Genomic DNA, 17,781 nt, shown 5'->3' on the forward strand with positions numbered 1-17,781 from the left:
GATATTGAGAAACAAGCTCAGTGTGGGCTCAATCCAGACTCCCCAGGTACTGATATTGAGAAACCAGCTCAGTGTGGGCTCAATCCAGACTCCCAGGTACTGATATTGAGAAACAAGCTCAGTGTGGGCTCAATCCAGACTCCCAGCTACTGATATTGAGAAACAAGCTCAGTGTGGGCTCAATCCAGACTCCCAGGTACTGATATTGAGAAACCAGCTCAATGTGGGCTCAATCCAGACTCCCAGGTACTGATATTGAGAAACAAGCTCAATGTGGGCTCACACTTGTCATCAATCCAGACTCCCAGGTACTGATATTGAGAAACAAGCTCAGTGTGGGCTCACACTTGTCATCAATCCAGAATCCCAGTTACTGATATTGAGAAACTAGCTCAATGTGGGCTCACACTTGTCATCAATCCAGACTCCCAGGTACTGATATTGAGAAACAAGCTCAGTGTGGACTCACACTTGTCATCAATCCAGACTCCCAGGTACTGATATTGAGAAACCAGCTCAATGTGGACTCACACTTGTCATCAATCCAGACTCCCAGGTACTGATATTGAGAAACAAGCTCAGTGTGGGCTCAATCCAGACTCCCAGGTACTGATATTGAGAAACAAGCTCAATGTGGACTCACACTTGTCATCAATCCAGACTCCCAGGTACTGATATTGAGAAACAAGCTCAATGTGGACTCACACTTGTCATCAATCCAGACTCCCAGGTACTGATATTGAGAAACCAGCTCAGTGTGGGCTCAATCCAGACTCCCAGGTACTGATATTGAAAAACAAGCTCAGTGTGGGCTCAATCCAGACTCCCAGGTACTGATATTGAGAAACAAGCTCAGTGTGGGCTCATGGAGTGGCAGCACATATGCAGATTTCATTGCTTTTGGAAAACTTCCTGGTAACAACATTAAATTAAAAATTTGGGCTACTGAGACAGCAATAAGAGGTGATGCACGACTAGGCTCCGAATGATCAGCCCCTGGGGAGTTTATCATGTCTAATGTTAACAAAGCATCCAGGACTTCTTTAGCAGTGAATTTCAGAAAAAGGAAAACTCCTGACCAGCATTTTCACCACGCTGCCTTTGAAATACATTCAGAGATAAAGGCTGCAGAGATAACGGTGATTTAAACCCATTAATGATATCCATGTTGTCAGTAATAGGGCCAGGGAATCTAAATGAATTCATTTATTGAGGGAGAGAAGAAGAGAGACATCCCTTCAGGGATGTAACAGCTTCCCAAAATGTAGCTGAGTTCCCTGTACATTCAGATAGTGTATTAGCATAATGATCGGATTTAGCTTTTTGAAACTTTTTTGAAACGGATTTCTCAACTACCTGAAAGACTGCCAGTCTGGGAATCTGGCTTTGGCCCAGGCAGCATCCCTGTTGTGCATGACTTCAGATAGCTCTGGACTGAACCAAGGGCAAGACCTACTTTTAATTCTAAGGGAACATGTTTATCTACAATACAATATAAAACATGAGACGTGGTTCAGAGCCCACTGTGGGTCAGGTACAGAAGCAATACAATCAAAGTCATCAAAATAAAGGTCACAAAGAAAAGGCCAGTTCATTGAAGTGTTTAAAATGTCTCTCGTTGATAAAATGAGGCTTGGATCGAGGCATCTGGATATCCCTGACACATACAATGGGACAGCGGTCACTAATATCCAAAGCAAATACCCCAGAATATTACTCTGGAGTATTTGTAAATATGAGGTCAATCAAAGTCGATTTCGTAGAGTCCTTTAAGTTTGGACGAGTGGGCTTTAATCAGCTGGGTCAAATTTAGATTAGTACAACAGTCATGTAGACAGTCAGCTTCCAGCATCAATGCAAGATTAAAATCTCCAGCGATCAACACCTCTGGGGTAATAAAAAATGGCAATTAAATCAGGTTTGTTTAGTACACACTTCTTGGCGGAAGGTGGACGGTAGATTCCTATAACTGTTATTCTTGACTTTGAACACAACTGAAGACTTAAAGCCAACAAGTATACTAGTTTAGGACTGGAGGTGGCCTTTAACAGAGACACAGAAAGAAGATTCCTTGTGTAAATAGCAACACCACCACCGTTGCCTTTCCTACCAGCCCTAAACACATTATAATCATCCATAGAAACACCACCACCGTTGCCTTTCCTACCAGCCCTAAACACATTATAATCATCCATAGAAACACCACCACCGTTGCCTTTCCTACCAGCCCTAAACACATTGTAACCATCCATAGAAACACCACCACCGTTGCCTTTCCTACCAGCCCTAAACACATTGTAACCATCCATAGAAACACCACCACCGTTGCCTTTCCTACCAGCCCTAAACACATTGCAACATTAGAGTCCAGGGTTTTATCAGTTAACTCAGTCTCAGATACAATACAAAATATCAGAGGCCCAGATCTTGACATTTTTAGGTAATAAACTACACATATTAAGATGGAAAAATGTAAAACCATTTCTGCATTTAAAATCATAGTTTCAATACTTTGTGATTTCAGAACAACAGATTATATCTGCTAGGAAAATAAAACAAAGTAGAAATAGCAAAAACGTTTCTCCTGTTAGCACCATTATGTCACCACCTTCAGATACAACATGTAGAACTCATAGACTAAAGAACGTTTCTCTGGTTAGCACCACCTTCAGATACAACATGTAGAACTCTCATAGAGACTAACGAACGTTAGCACCACCTTCAGATACAACATGTAGAACTCTCATAGAGACTAAAGAACATTTCTCTGGTTAGCACCACCTTCAGATACAACATGTAGAACTCTCACAGTGACCAATGAGGAGATGGTAAACATGACTTCCATGTAATGATAATATTGTCCTCACATGCATTTAGTTGACCAAGAACGTTTCCAGTGTGTGATGACAACAGCCGGGAGCCATTTTCACCCAGGTGAATTCCGTCTTCCAGAAAGTAGCCTGTTCCAGAACAAGTCAGATTTGTCGACGAAGGACTTACCTGGGTCCTTGGTCAGACGCATTAACCACTGGGGAAGAGACCAAAGACGGCTAGAACACTCCAGTCCCCACAACGGCGACGGGAGATGGGGTCTAATACCTCAGCTCCAGGAAACAGTTAGGGTCTAATACCTCAGCTCCAGGAAAACAGTTAGGGTCTAATACCTCAGCTCCAGGAAAACAGTTAGTGTCTAATACCTCAGCTCCAGGAAAGCAGTTAGTGTCTAATACCTCAGCTCCAGGAAAGCAGTTAGGGTCTAATACCTCAGCTCCAGGAAAGCAGTTAGGGTCTAATACCTCAGCTCCAGGAAAACAGTTAGGGTCTAATACCTCAGCTCCAGGAAAACAGTTAGGGTCTAATACCTCAGCTCCGGGAAAACAGTTAGGGTCTAATACCTCAGCTCCAGGAAAACAGTGGTAAGGTGATGGGACTCTACTGATAGCCAGGTTTAACAGTGGTAAGGTGTTGGGACTCTGCTGATAACCAGGTGTAGCAGTGGTAAGGTGTTAGGTCTCTGCTGATAACAAGGTGTAACAGTGGTAAGGTGTTGGGACTCTACTGATAACCAGGTGTAGCAGTGGTAAGGTGTTGTGGCTCTGCTGATAGCCAGGTGTAACAGTGGTAAGGTGTTGGGACTCTGCTGATAACCAGGCGTAGCAGTGGTAAGGTGTTGGGACTCTGCTGATAACCAGGTGTAACAGTGGTAAGGTGTTGGGACTCTGCTGATAACCAGGTGTAACGGTGGTAAGGTGTTGGGACTCTGCTGATAACCAGGTGTAGCGGTGTTAAGGTGTTGGGACTCTGCTGATAACCAGGTGTAACAGTGGTAAGGTGTTGGGGCTCTGCTGATAACCAGGTGTAACAGTGGTAAGGTGTTGGGACTCTGCTGATAACCAGGTGTAACAGTGGTAAGGTGTTGGGACTCTGCTGATAACCAGGTGTAACAGTGGTAAGGTGTTGGGACTCTGCTGATAACCAGGTGTAACAGTGGTAAGGTGTTGGGGCTCTGCTGATAACCAGGTGTAACAGTGGTAAGGTGTTGGGACTCTGCTGATAACCAGGTGTAACAGTGGTAAGGTGTTGGGACTCCACAGGTGAAATGTTACCGTAATATGCCGACAGGTGAAATGTTACCGTAATATGTCGACAGAGGAAATGTTACCGTAATACAGTGGGGCAAAAAAGTATTTAGTCAGCCACCAATTGTGCAAGCTCTCCCACTTAAAAAGATGAGGCCTGTAATTTTCATCATAGGTACACTTCAACAATGACAGACAAAATTAGAGATTTTTTTCTCCAGAAAATCACATTGTAGGATTTTTAATGAATTTATTTGCAAATTATGGTGGAAAATAAGTATTTGGTCACCTACAAACAAGCAAGATTTCTGGCTCTCACAGACCTGTAACTTCTTCTTTAAGAGACTCCTCTGTCCTCCACTCGTTACCTGTATTAATGGAACCTGTTTGAACTTGTTATCAGTATAAAAGAAACCTGTCCACAACCTCAAACAGTCAAACTCCAAACTCCACTATGGCCAAGACCAAAGAGCTGTCAAAGGACACCAGAAACAAAATTGTAGACCTGCACCAGGCTGGCAAGACTGAATCTGCAATAGGTAAGCAGCTTGGTTTGAAGAAATCAACTGTGGGAGCAATTATTAGGAAATGGAAGACATACAAGACCACCAATAATCTCCCTCGATCTGGGGCTCCACACAAGATCTCACCCCGTGTGGTCAAAATGATCACAAGAACAGTGAGCAAAAATCCCAGAACCACACGGGGGGACCGAGTGAATGACCTGCAGAGAGCTGGGACCAAAGTAACAAAGCCTACCATCAGTAACACACTACGCCGCCACGGACTCCTGCAGTGCCAGACGTGTCCAGGCCCGTCTGAAATTTGCTAGAGAGCATTTGGATGATCCAGAAGAAGATTGGGAGAATGTCATATGGTCAGATGAAACCAAAATATAACTTTTTGTTAAAAACTCAACTCGTCGTGTTTGGAGGACAAAGAATGCTGAGTTGCATCCAAAGAACACCATACCTACTGTGAAGCATGGGGGTGGAAACATCATGCTTTGGGGCTGTTTTTCTGCAAAGGGAAATCTGTGTAAAGGAAAGAATGAATGGGGCCATGTATTGTGAGATTTTGAGTGAAAAACTCCTTCAATCAGCAAGGGCATTGAAGATGAAACATGGCTGGGTCTTTCAGCATGACAATGATCCCAAACACACCGCCCGGGCAATGAAGGAGTGGCTTCGTAAGAAGCATTTCAAGGTCCTGGAGTGGCCTTGCCAGTCTCCAGATCTCAAACCCATAGAAAATCTTAGGAGGGAGTTGAACGTCCGTGTTGCCCAGCAACAGCCCCAAAACATCACTGCTCTAGAGGAGATCTGCATGTGTCTCAGACACCTGTTTGTGTCTCAGCCACCAGATCTCAACCCAGAGGGGTTTAAAGGGGGTTTGTGTCTCAAACACCAGATCTCAACCCAGAGGGGGTTTAAAGGGGGTTTGTGTCTCAGCCACCAGATCTCAACCCAGAGGGGGTTTAAAGGGGTTTGTGTCTCAGTCACCAGATCTCAACCCAGAGGGGGTTTAAAGGGGGTTTGTGTCTCAGCCACCAGATCTCAACCCAGAGGGGTTTAAAGGGGTTTGTGTCTCAGCCACCAGATCTCAACCCAGAGGGGGTTTAAAGGGGTTTGTGTCTCAGCCACCAGATCTCAACCCAGAGGGGGTTTAAAGGGGGTTTGTGTCTCAGCCACCAGATCTCAACCTAGAGGGGTTTAAAGGGGGTTTGTGTCTCAGCCACCAGATCTCAACCTAGAGGGGTTTAAAGGGGGTTTGTGTCTCAGCCACCAGATCTCAACCCAGAGGGGGTTTAAATGGGGTTTGTGTCTCAGCCACCAGATCTCAACCCAGAGGGGGTTTAAAGGGGGTTTGTCTCAGCCACCAGATCTCAACCCAGAGGGGGTTTAAAGGGGTTTGTGTCTCAGTCACCAGTTCTCAACCCAGAGGGGGTTTAAAGGGGTTTGTGTCTCAGCCACCAGATCCCTCCTCAGAGCAGGTGGTCTCCTGTATTGTGTTAGTTACCTGATCTCCCCTCCTCAGAGCAGGTGAGTCTCCTGTATTGTGTTAGTTACCTGAATCTCCCCTCCTCAGAGCAGGTGAGTCTCCTGTATTGTGTTAGTTACCTGTATCTCTCTACTCAGAGCAGGTGAGCCTCCTGTATGTGTGTTAGTTACCTGTATCTCTCCCTCCTCAGAGCAGGTGAGTCTCCTGTATTGTGTGTTAGTTACCTGTATCTCTCCCCTCCTCAGAGCAGGTGAGTCTCCTGTATTGTGTTAGTTACCTGTATCTCTCTCTCCTCCTCAGAGCAGGTGAGTCTTCTGTATTGTGTGTTAGTTACCTGTATCTCTCCCCTCCTCAGAGCAGGTGAGTCTCCTGTATTGTGTGTTAGTTACCTGTATCTCTCCCCTCCTCAGAGCAGGTGAGTCTCCTGTATTGTGTTAGTTACCTGTATCTCTCTCCCCTCCTCAGAGCAGGTGAGTCTCCTGTATTGTGTTAGTTACCTGTATCTCTCCCTCCTCAGAGCAGGTGAGTCTCCTGTATTGTGTTAGTTACCTGTATCTCTCTCCCCTCCTCAGAGCAGGTGAGTCTCCTGTATTGTGTGTTAGTTACCTGTATCTCTCTCCCCTCCTCAGAGCAGGTGAGTCTCCTGTATTGTGTTAGTTACCTGTATCTCTCCCCTCCTCAGAGCAGGTGAGTCTCCTGTATTGTGTTAGTTACCTGTATCTCTCTCCCTCCTCAGAGCAGGTGAGTCTCCTGTATTGTGTTAGTTACCTGTATCTCTCTACTCAGAGCAGGTGAGTCTCCTGTATTGTGTTAGTTACCTGTATCTCTCTCCCTCCTCAGAGCAGGTGAGTCTCCTGTATTGTGTGTTAGTTACCTGTATCTCTCTCCCCTCCTCAGAGCAGGTGAGTCTCCTGTATTGTGTTAGTTACCTGTATCTCTCTCCCTACTCAGAGCAGGTGAGTCTCCTGTATTGTGTTAGTTACCTGTATCTCTCTCCCCTACTCAGAGCAGGTGAGTCTCCTGTATTGTGTTAGTTACCTGTATCTCTCTCCCCTCCTCAGAGCAGGTGAGTCTCCTGTATTGTGTTAGTTACCTGTATCTCTCTCCCCTCCTCAGAGCAGGTGAGTCTCCTGTATTGTGTTAGTTACCTGTATCTCTCTCCCCTCCTCAGAGCAGGTGAGTCTCCTGTATTGTGTTAGTTACCTGTATCTCTCTCCCCTCCTCAGAGCAGGTGAGTCTCCTGTATTGTGTGTTAGTTACCTGTATCTCTCTCTACTCAGAGCAGGTGAGTCTCCTGTATTGTGTTAGTTACCTGTATCTCTCTCCCCTCCTCAGAGCAGGTGAGTCTCCTGTATTGTGTGTCAGTTACCTGTATCTCTCCCTCCTCAGAGCAGGTGAGTCTCCTGTATTGTGTTAGTTACCTGTATCTCTCTCCCCTCCTCAGAGCAGGTGAGTCTCCTGTATTGTGTGTTAGTTACCTGTATCTCTCTCCCCTCCTCAGAGCAGGTGAGTCTCCTGTATTGTGTGTTAGTTACCTGTATCTCTCTCCCCTCCTCAGAGCAGGTGAGTCTCCTGTATTGTGTGTTAGTTACCTGTATCTCTCTCCCCTCCTCAGAGCAGGTGAGTCTCCTGTATTGTGTGTTAGTTACCTGTATCTCTCTCCCTCCTCAGAGCAGGTGAGTCTCCTGTATTGTGTGTTAGTTACCTGTATCTCTCTCCCCTCCTCAGAGCAGGTGAGTCTCCTGTATTGTGTTAGTTACCTGTATCTCTCTCCCCTCCTCAGAGCAGGTGAGTCTCCTGTATTGTGTTAGTTACCTGTATCTCTCTCCCCTCCTCAGAGCAGGTGAGTCTCCTGTATTGTGTTAGTTACCTGTATCTCTCTCCCTCCTCAGAGCAGGTGAGTCTCCTGTATTGTGTTAGTTACCTGTATCTCTCTCCCCTCCTCAGAGCAGGTGAGTCTCCTGTATTGTGTTAGTTACCTGTATCTCTCCCCTCCTCAGAGCAGGTGAGTCTCCTGTATTGTGTTAGTTACCTGTATCTCTCTCCCCTCCTCAGAGCAGGTGAGTCTCCTGTATTGTGTTAGTTACCTGTATCTCTCTCCCCTCCTCAGAGCAGGTGAGTCTCCTGTATTGTGTTAGTTACCTGTATCTCTCTCCCCTCCTCAGAGCAGGTGAGTCTCCTGTATTGTGTTAGTTACCTGTATCTCTCTCCCCTCCTCAGAGCAGGTGAGTCTCCTGTATTGTGTTAGTTACCTGTATCTCTCCCCTCCTCAGAGCAGGTGAGTCTCCTGTATTGTGTTAGTTACCTGTATCTCTCTCCCCCTCCTCAGAGCAGGTGAGTCTCCTGTATTGTGTTAGTTACCTGTATCTCTCTCCCCTCCTCAGAGCAGGTGAGTCTCCTGTATTGTGTTAGTTACCTGTATCTCTCTCCCTCCTCAGAGCAGGTGAGTCTCCTGTATTGTGTGTTAGTTACCTGTATCTCTCCCCTCCTCAGAGCAGGTGAGTCTCCTGTATTGTGTTAGTTACCTGTATCTCTCTCCCCTCCTCAGAGCAGGTGAGTCTCCTGTATTGTGTGTTAGTTACCTGTATCTCTCTCCCCTCCTCAGAGCAGGTGAGTCTCCTGTATTGTGTTAGTTACCTGTATCTCTCCCTCCTCAGAGCAGGTGAGTCTCCTGTATTGTGTGTTAGTTACCTGTATCTCTCTCCCCTCCTCAGAGCAGGTGAGTCTCCTGTATTGTGTTAGTTACCTGTATCTCTCTCCCCTCCTCAGAGCAGGTGAGTCTCCTGTATTGTGTGTTAGTTACCTGTATCTCTCTCCCCTCCTCAGAGCAGGTGAGTCTCCTGTATTGTGTTAGTTACCTGTATCTCTCTCCCCTCCTCAGAGCAGGTGAGTCTCCTGTATTGTGTTAGTTACCTGTATCTCTCTCCCCTCCTCAGAGCAGGTGAGTCTCCTGTATTGTGTGTTAGTTACCTGTATCTCTCTCCCTCCTCAGAGCAGGTGAGTCTCCTGTATTGTGTTAGTTACCTGTATCTCTCTCCCCTCCTCAGAGCAGGTGAGTCTCCTGTATTGTGTTAGTTACCTGTATCTCTCTCCCTCCTCAGAGCAGGTGAGCCTCCTGTATTGTGTGTTAGTTACCTGTATCTCTCTCCCTCCTCAGAGCAGGTGAGTCTCCTGTATTGTGTTAGTTACCTGTATCTCTCTCCCCTCCTCAGAGCAGGTGAGTCTCCTGTATTGTGTTAGTTACCTGTATCTCTCTCCCCTCCTCAGAGCAGGTGAGTCTCCTGTATTGTGTCAGTTACCTGTATCTCTCTCCCCTCCTCAGAGCAGGTGAGTCTCCTGTATTGTGTTAGTTACCTGTATCTCTCTCCCCTCCTCAGAGCAGGTGAGTCTCCTGTATTGTGTTAGTTACCTGTATCTCTCTCCCTCCTCAGAGCAGGTGAGTCTCCTGTATTGTGTTAGTTACCTGTATCTCTCTCCCCTCCTCAGAGCAGGTGAGTCTCCTGTATTGTGTTAGTTACCTGTATCTCTCCCCTCCTCAGAGCAGGTGAGTCTCCTGTATTGTGTTAGTTACCTGTATCTCTCTCCCCTCCTCAGAGCAGGTGAGTCTCCTGTATTGTGTGTTAGTTACCTGTATCTCTCTCCTCCTCAGAGCAGGTGAGTCTCCTGTATTGTGTGTTAGTTACCTGTATCTCTCTCCCCTCCTCAGAGCAGGTGAGTCTCCTGTATTGTGTTAGTTACCTGTATCTCTCTCCCCTCCTCAGAGCAGGTGAGTCTCCTGTATTGTGTTAGTTACCTGTATCTCTCCCTCCTCAGAGCAGGTGAGTCTCCTGTATTGTGTGTTAGTTACCTGTATCTCTCTCCCCTCCTCAGAGCAGGTGAGTCTCCTGTATTGTGTTAGTTACCTGTATCTCTCCCCTCCTCAGAGCAGGTGAGTCTCCTGTATTGTGTTAGTTACCTGTATCTCTCTCCCCTCCTCAGAGCAGGTGAGTCTCCTGTATTGTGTTAGTTACCTGTATCTCTCTCCCCTCCTCAGAGCAGGTGAGTCTCCTGTATTGTGTGTTAGTTACCTGTATCTCTCTCCCCTCCTCAGAGCAGGTGAGTCTCCTGTATTGTGTTAGTTACCTGTATCTCTCCCCTCCTCAGAGCAGGTGAGTCTCCTGTATTGTGTTAGTTACCTGTATCTCTCTCCCCTCCTCAGAGCAGGTGAGTCTCCTGTATTGTGTTAGTTACCTGTATCTCTCTCCCCTCCTCAGAGCAGGTGAGTCTCCTGTATTGTGTTAGTTACCTGTATCTCTCCCCTCCTCAGAGCAGGTGAGTCTCCTGTATTGTGTTAGTTACCTGTATCTCTCCCTCCTCAGAGCAGGTGAGTCTCCTGTATTGTGTGTTAGTTACCTGTATCTCTCTCTCCTCAGAGCAGGTGAGTCTCCTGTATTGTGTGTTAGTTACCTGTATCTCTCTCCCCTCCTCAGAGCAGGTGAGTCTCCTGTATTGTGTGTTAGTTACCTGTATCTCTCCCCTCCTCAGAGCAGGTGAGTCTCCTGTATTGTGTTAGTTACCTGTATCTCTCCCCTCCTCAGAGCAGGTGAGTCTCCTGTAATGTGTGTTAGTTACCTGTATCTCTCCCCTCCTCAGAGCAGGTGAGTCTCCTGTATTGTGTTAGTTACCTGTATCTCTCTCCCCTCCTCAGAGCAGGTGAGTCTCCTGTATTGTGTTAGTTACCTGTATCTCTCCCCTCCTCAGAGCAGGTGAGTCTCCTGTATTGTGTTAGTTACCTGTATCTCTCCCCCTCCTCAGAGCAGGTGAGTCTCCTGTATTGTGTTAGTTACCTGTATCTCTCTCCCCTCCTCAGAGCAGGTGAGTCTCCTGTATTGTGTTAGTTACCTGTATCTCTCTCCCCTCCTCAGAGCAGGTGAGTCTCCTGTATTGTGTTAGTTACCTGTATCTCTCTCCCCTCCTCAGAGCAGGTGAGTCTCCTGTATTGTGTTAGTTACCTGTATCTCTCCCCTCCTCAGAGCAGGTGAGTCTCCTGTAATGTGTGTTAGTTACCTGTATCTCTCCCCTCCTCAGAGCAGGTGAGTCTCCTGTATTGTGTGTTAGTTACCTGTATCTCTCTCCCCTCCTCAGAGCAGGTGAGTCTCCTGTATTGTGTTAGTTACCTGTATCTCTCTCCCCTCCTCAGAGCAGGTGAGTCTCCTGTATTGTGTTAGTTACCTGTATCTCTCTCCCCTCCTCAGAGCAGGTGAGTCTCCTGTATTGTGTTAGTTACCTGTATCTCTCTCCCCTCCTCAGAGCAGGTGAGTCTCCTGTATTGTGTTAGTTACCTGTATCTCTCTCCCCTCCTCAGAGCAGGTGAGTCTCCTGTATTGTGTTAGTTACCTGTATCTCTCTCCCCTCCTCAGAGCAGGTGAGTCTCCTGTATTGTTTTAGTTACCTGTATCTCTCCCTCCTCAGAGCAGGTGAGTCTCCTGTATTGTGTTAGTTACCTGTACCTCTCTCCCCTCCTCAGAGCAGGTGAGTCTCCTGTATTGTGTTAGTTACCTGTACCTCTCTCTCCCCTCCTCAGAGCAGGTGAGTCTCCTGTATTGTGTTAGTTACCTGTATCTCTCTCCCCTCCTCAGAGCAGGTGAGTCTCCTGTATTGTGTTAGTTACCTGTATCTCTCTCCCCTCCTCAGAGCAGGTGAGTCTCCTGTATTGTGTGTTAGTTACCTGTATCTCTCTCTACTCCTCAGAGCAGGTGAGTCTCCTGTATTGTGTTAGTTACCTGTATCTCTCTCCCCTCCTCAGAGCAGGTGAGTCTCCTGTATTGTGTTAGTTACCTGTATCTCTCTCCCCTCCTCAGAGCAGGTGAGTCTCCTATATTGTGTTAGTTACCTGTATCTCTCTCCCCTCCTCAGAGCAGGTGAGTCTCCTGTATTGTGTGTTAGTTACCTGTATCTCTCTCCCCTCCTCAGAGCAGGTGAGTCTCCTGTATTGCGTGTTAGTTACCTGTATCTCTCTCCCCTCCTCAGAGCAGGTGAGTCTCCTGTATTGTGTTAGTTACCTGTATCTCTCTCTCCTCCTCAGAGCAGGTGAGTCTCCTGTATTGTGTTAGTTACCTGTATCTCTCTCCCCTCCTCAGACCAGGTGAGACTCCTGTATTGTGTGTTAGTTACCTGTATCTCTCTCCCCTCCTCAGAGCAGGTGAGTCTCCTGTATTGTGTTAGTTACCTGTATCTCTCTCCCGTCCTCAGAGCAGTTGAGTCTCCTGTATTGTGTGTTAGTTACCTGTATCTCTCTCCCCTCCTCAGAGCAGGTGAGTCTCCTGTATTGTGTTAGTTACCTGTATCTCTCTCCCCTCCTCAGAGCAGGTGAGTCTCCTGTATTGTGTTAGTTACCTGTATCTCTCTCCCCTCCTCAGAGCAGGTGAGTCTCCTGTATTGTGTCAGTTACCTGTATATCTCTCCCCTCCTCAGAGCAGGTGAGTCTCCTGTATTGTGTTAGTTACCTGTATCTCTCTCCCCTCCTCAGAGCAGGTGAGTCTCCTGTATTGTGTTAGTTACCTGTATCTCTCTCCCCTCCTCAGAGCAGGTGAGTCTCCTGTATTGTGTTAGTTACCTGTATCTCTCTCCCCTCCTCAGAGCAGGTGAGTCTCCTGTATTGTGTTAGTTACCTGTATCTCTCTCCCCTCCTCAGAGCAGGTGAGTCTCCTGTATTGTGCCAGTTACCTGTATCTCTCTCCCCTCCTCAGAGCAGGTGAGTCTCCTATATTGTGTGTTAGTTACCTGTATCTCTCTCCCCTCCTCAGAGCAGGTGAGTCTCCTGTATTGTGTTAGTTACCTGTATCTCTCTCCCTCCTCAGAGCAGGTGAGTCTCCTGTATTGTGTTAGTTACCTGTATCTCTCCCCTCCTCAGAGCAGGTGAGTCTCCTGTATTGTGTTAGTTACCTGTATCTCTCCCCTCCTCAGAGCAGGTGAGTCTCCTGTATTGTGTTAGTTACCTGTATCTCTCTCCCCTCCTCAGAGCAGGTGAGTCTCCTGTATTGTGTTAGTTACCTGTATCTCTCTCCCCTCCTCAGAGCAGGTGAGTCTCCTCTATTGTGTTAGTTACCTGTATCTCTCCCTCCTCAGAGCAGGTGAGTCTCCTGTATTGTGTTAGTTACCTGTATCTCCCCTCCTCAGAGCAGGTGAGTCTCCTGTATTGTGTTAGTTACCTGTATCTCTCTCCTCCTCAGAGCAGGTGAGTCTCCTGTATTGTGTGTTAGTTACCTGTATCTCTCCCCTCCTCAGAGCAGGTGAGTCTCCTGTATTGTGTTAGTTACCTGTATCTCTCTCCCCTCCTCAGAGCAGGTGAGTCTCCTGTATTGTGTGTTAGTTACCTGTATCTCTCCCTCCTCCTCAGAGCAGGTGAGTCTCCTGTATTGTGCCAGTTACCTGTATATCTCTCCCCTCCTCAGAGCAGGTGAGTCTCCTGTATTGTGTTAGTTACCTGTATCTCTCTCTCCTCCTCAGAGCAGGTGAGTCTCCTGTATTGTGTTAGTTACCTGTATCTCTCTCCCCCTCCTCAGAGCAGGTGAGTCTCCTGTATTGTGTTAGTTACCTGTATCTCTCTCCCCTCCTCAGACCAGGTGAGTCTCCTGTATTGTGTGTTAGTTACCTGTATCTCTCTCCCCTCCTCAGAGCAGGTGAGTCTCCTATATTGTGTTAGTTACCTGTATCTCTCTACTCAGAGCAGGTGAGTCTCCTGTATTGTGTTAGTTACCTGTATCTCTCTCCCCTCCTCAGAGCAGGTGAGTCTCCTGTATTGTGTTAGTTACCTGTATCTCTCTCCCCTCCTCAGAGCAGGTGAGTCTCCTGTATTGTGTTAGTTACCTGTATCTCTCCCCTCCTCAGAGCAGGTGAGTCTCCTGTATTGTGTTAGTTACCTGTATCTCTCCCTCCTCAGAGCAGGTGAGTCTCCTGTATTGTGTTAGTTACCTGTATCTCTCTACTCCTCAGAGCAGGTGAGTCTCCTGTATTGTGTTAGTTACCTGTATCTCTCCCCTCCTCAGAGCAGGTGAGCCTCCTGTATTGTGATCAAACAGACGTCTGACGTCAGGGAGCCCATCCTAATGAAATGTACTAGAACATGAAATATGGGACAACAAAGCATTGACACACTGACCGTAAAGAAACACCATTTCAGAATCAACACAACCAATGAGACGGGAAATAGATAGATGGGTTTTACAGTCTCTCTGACATCCTCTCTGACAGAACCATTTAAATATGACCCAGAAGGATAACGAGGGTATAAACCATTTAAATATGACCCAGAAGGATAACGAGGGTATAAACCATTTAAATATGACCCAGAAGGATAACGAGGGTATAAACCATTTAAATTAGACCCAGAAGGATAACGAGGGTATAAACCATTTAAATATGACCCAGAAGGATAACGAGGGTATAAACCATTTAAATATGACCCAGAAGGATAACGAGGGTATAAACCATTTAAATATGACCCAGAAGGATAACGAGGGTATAAACCATTTAAATATGACCCAGAAGGATAACGAGGGTATAAACCATTTAAATATGACCCAGAAGGATAACGAGGGTATAAACCATTTAAATATGACCCAGAAGGATAACGAGGGTATAAACCATTTAAATATGACCCAGAAGGATAATGAGGGTATAAACCATTTAAATTAGACCCAGAAGGATAACGAGGGACAAGGGGAAGGGGCGTGGGGGGGGTAGGGTGCGGGGAAAGGGCGCAGGGGAAGAGGCGCAGGGGAAGGGGCGCAGGGGCGCGGGGAAAGGGAGCAGGGGGAGGGGCGCGACCAAACAGATGTGGGACCATATCATAGCTGGATAGTTTTATTCTGTACAGAGTTTATCAGACTGATAAACATGGTACAACTCATCAAATCTGCTACTTCAACATATTTACAACTTCACTCATATACAAAAATACATTTATTTTGAACATTTCTCCTTTCTTTACACAGACACCCATCCAGAGGGAGATCGATAGGAAATCACCCACCAACCACGAGGCCTCCCATTGGACAGGGCAGCGGGTTTCCACCAATAAGAGGGAATTTAACATGGATGTTCCCTTCTCCGTCACGCCACCCCCTCAGATAACCACCACTGTCCTCCCCACCGTACTCACTCAGACCGCAGGACACGACTTTAAAAGGTTCAGATATACAGTTAATATATGGTAATCACGTGATATGTAGAGGGAGGGACAGACAACTCTGGACCTGGGGGGGGGGCAGTCCTGACAGACAGACAACTCTGGACCTGGGGGGCCAGTCCTGACAGACAGACAACTCTGGACCTGGGGGGCCAGTCCTGACAGACAGACAACTCTGGACCTGGGGGGAGCCAGTCCTGACAGACAGACAACTCTGGACCTGGGGGGGGGCCAGTCCTGACAGACAGACAACTCTGGACCTTGGGGGGGGGGCAGTCCTGACAGACAGACAACTCTGGACCTGGGGGGGGCCAGTCCTGACAGACAGACAACTCTGGACCTGGGGGGCCAGTCCTAACAGACAGACAACTCTGGACCTTGGGGGGGGGGGGCAGTCCTGACAGACAGACAACTCTGGACCTGGGGGGGGGGCAGTCCTGACAGACAGACAACTCTGGACCTTGGGGGGGGGGCAGTCCTGACAGACAGACAACTCTGGACCTGGGGGGGGCCAGTCCTGACAGACAGACAACTCTGGACCTGGGGGGGCCAGTCCTGACAGACAGACAACTCTGGACCTGGGGGGGGGGCAGTCCTGACAGACAGACAACTCTGGACCTGGGGGGGGGGCCAGTCCTGACAGACAGACAACTCTGGACCTGGGGGACAGTCCTGACAGACAGACAACTCTGGACCTGGGGGGGCCAGTCCTGACAGACAGACAACTCTGGACCTGGGGGGGCCAGTCCTGACAGACAGACAACTCTGGACCTGGGGGGGCCAGTCCTGACAGACAGACAACTCTGGACCTGGGGGGGCCAGTCCTGACAGACAGACAACTCTGGACCTTGGGGGGGGGCCAGTCCTGACAGACAGACAACTCTGGACCTGGGGGGGCAGTCCTGACAGACAGACAACTCTGGACCTGGGGGGGCCAGTCCTGACAGACAGACAACTCTGGACCTGGGGGGGGGGCAGTCCTGACAGACAGACAACTCTGGACCTGGGGGGCAGTCCTGACAGACAGACAACTCTGGACCTGGGGGGGGGGCAGTCCTGACAGACAGACAACTCTGGACCTTGGGGGGGGGGGGGGGGGGGGCAGTCCTGACAGACAGACAACTCTGGACCTTGGGGGGGGGGGGCAGTCCTGACAGACAGACAACTCTGGACCTTGGGGGAGGGGGGCAGTCCTAACAGACAGACAACTCTGGACCTTGGGGGGGGGGGCAGTCCTGACAGACAGACAACTCTGGACCTGGGGGGGGGGCCAGTCCTGACAGACAGACAACTCTGGACCTGGGGGGGGCAGTCCTGACAGACAGACAACTCTGGACCTTGGGAGGGGGCCAGTCCTGACAGACAGACAACTCTGGACCTGGGGGGGGCCAGTCCTGACAGACAGACAACTCTGGACCTTGGGGGGGGCCAGTCCTGACAGACAGACAACTCTGGACCTGGGGGGGGACCAGTCCTGACAGACAGACAACTCTGGACCTGGGGGGGGGGGGCCAGTCCTAACAGACAGACAACTCTGGACCTGGGGGGGGGGGGCAGTCCTAACAGACAGACAACTCTGGACCTTGGGGGGGCAGTCCAGACAGACAGACAACTCTGGACCTGGGGGGGGGGGCAGTCCTGACAGACAGACAACTCTGGACCTGGGGGGGGGCAGTCCTGACAGACAGACAACTCTGGACCTGGGGGGCAGTCCTGACAGACAGACAACTCTGGACCTTGGGGGGGGGGGCAGTCCTGACAGACAGACAACTCTGGACCTTGGGGGGGGGGGACAACTCTGGGGGGGGGCAGTCCTAACAGACAGACAACTCTGGACCTTGGGGGGGGGGGGCAGCCCTGTCAGACAGACAACTCTGGACCTGGGGGGCAGTCCAGACAGACAGACAACTCTGGACCTTGGGGGGGGGCAGTCCTGGCAGACAGACAACTCTGGACCTTGGGGGGGGGGCAGTCCTGACAGACAGACAACTCTGGACCTGGGGGGGCCAGTCCTGACAGACAGACAACTCTGGACCTGGGGGGGCAGTCCAGACAGACAGACAACTCTGGACCTTGGGGGGGGCAGTCCTGGCAGACAGACAACTCTGGAGTTTTTGGTATCTTGTAGATATTGCACTATGAAAGAGAAGGGGAGAGAGGGATGGGGGGCAGGGGATTGATTGTGCGTTAAACGGTACGTCCCTTCAGTGTGGGAGCGAGAGGCAGAAAACAGATCGGCACCAGAAGGATGGAGCGAGAGACAGAGAACAGATCGGCACCAGAAGGGTGGAGCGAGAGGCAGAGAACAGATAGGCACCAGAAGGGTGGAGCGAGAGGCAGAGAACAGATCGGCACCAGAAAGATGGAGCGAGAGACAGAGAACAGATCGGCACCAGAAGGGTGGAGCGAGAGGCAAAAAGGTTAAAGGGTCATGTCTGGAGAGTTCACCCTTCACTCAGACCCCTCTTCTTTGATCCTACATTCCTTCCTCCTCCTCCTCATTTGCCCTGAAAGTTACTGAGCTCCATCTCA

The 17,781-nt window shown here is 48.9% G+C and overlaps 1 long non-coding RNA gene and 1 pseudogene across 1 annotated transcript; both read right to left on the bottom strand.

Annotated features, from left to right (window-relative positions):
- Window positions 1-14,908: 14,908 nt before the first annotated feature.
- On the bottom strand, window positions 14,909-15,842 carry LOC135553384 (uncharacterized). Its single transcript, XR_010457576.1, has 2 exons — window positions 15,790-15,842; window positions 14,909-15,316 (listed from the first exon to the last, which is right to left on the bottom strand). It is a non-coding gene; the product is annotated as an uncharacterized LOC135553384 (long non-coding RNA).
- A 1,333-nt stretch (window positions 15,843-17,175) lies between these two features.
- LOC135554628 (pyruvate dehydrogenase phosphatase regulatory subunit, mitochondrial-like) overlaps window positions 17,176-17,781 on the bottom strand; it is a 42,530-nt pseudogene continuing 41,924 nt past the window's right edge.

The sequence above is a fragment of the Oncorhynchus masou genome, chromosome 2 (genome assembly GCF_036934945.1).
Source record: "Oncorhynchus masou masou isolate Uvic2021 chromosome 2, UVic_Omas_1.1, whole genome shotgun sequence".
Lineage (NCBI taxonomy): Eukaryota > Metazoa > Chordata > Actinopteri > Salmoniformes > Salmonidae > Oncorhynchus > Oncorhynchus masou.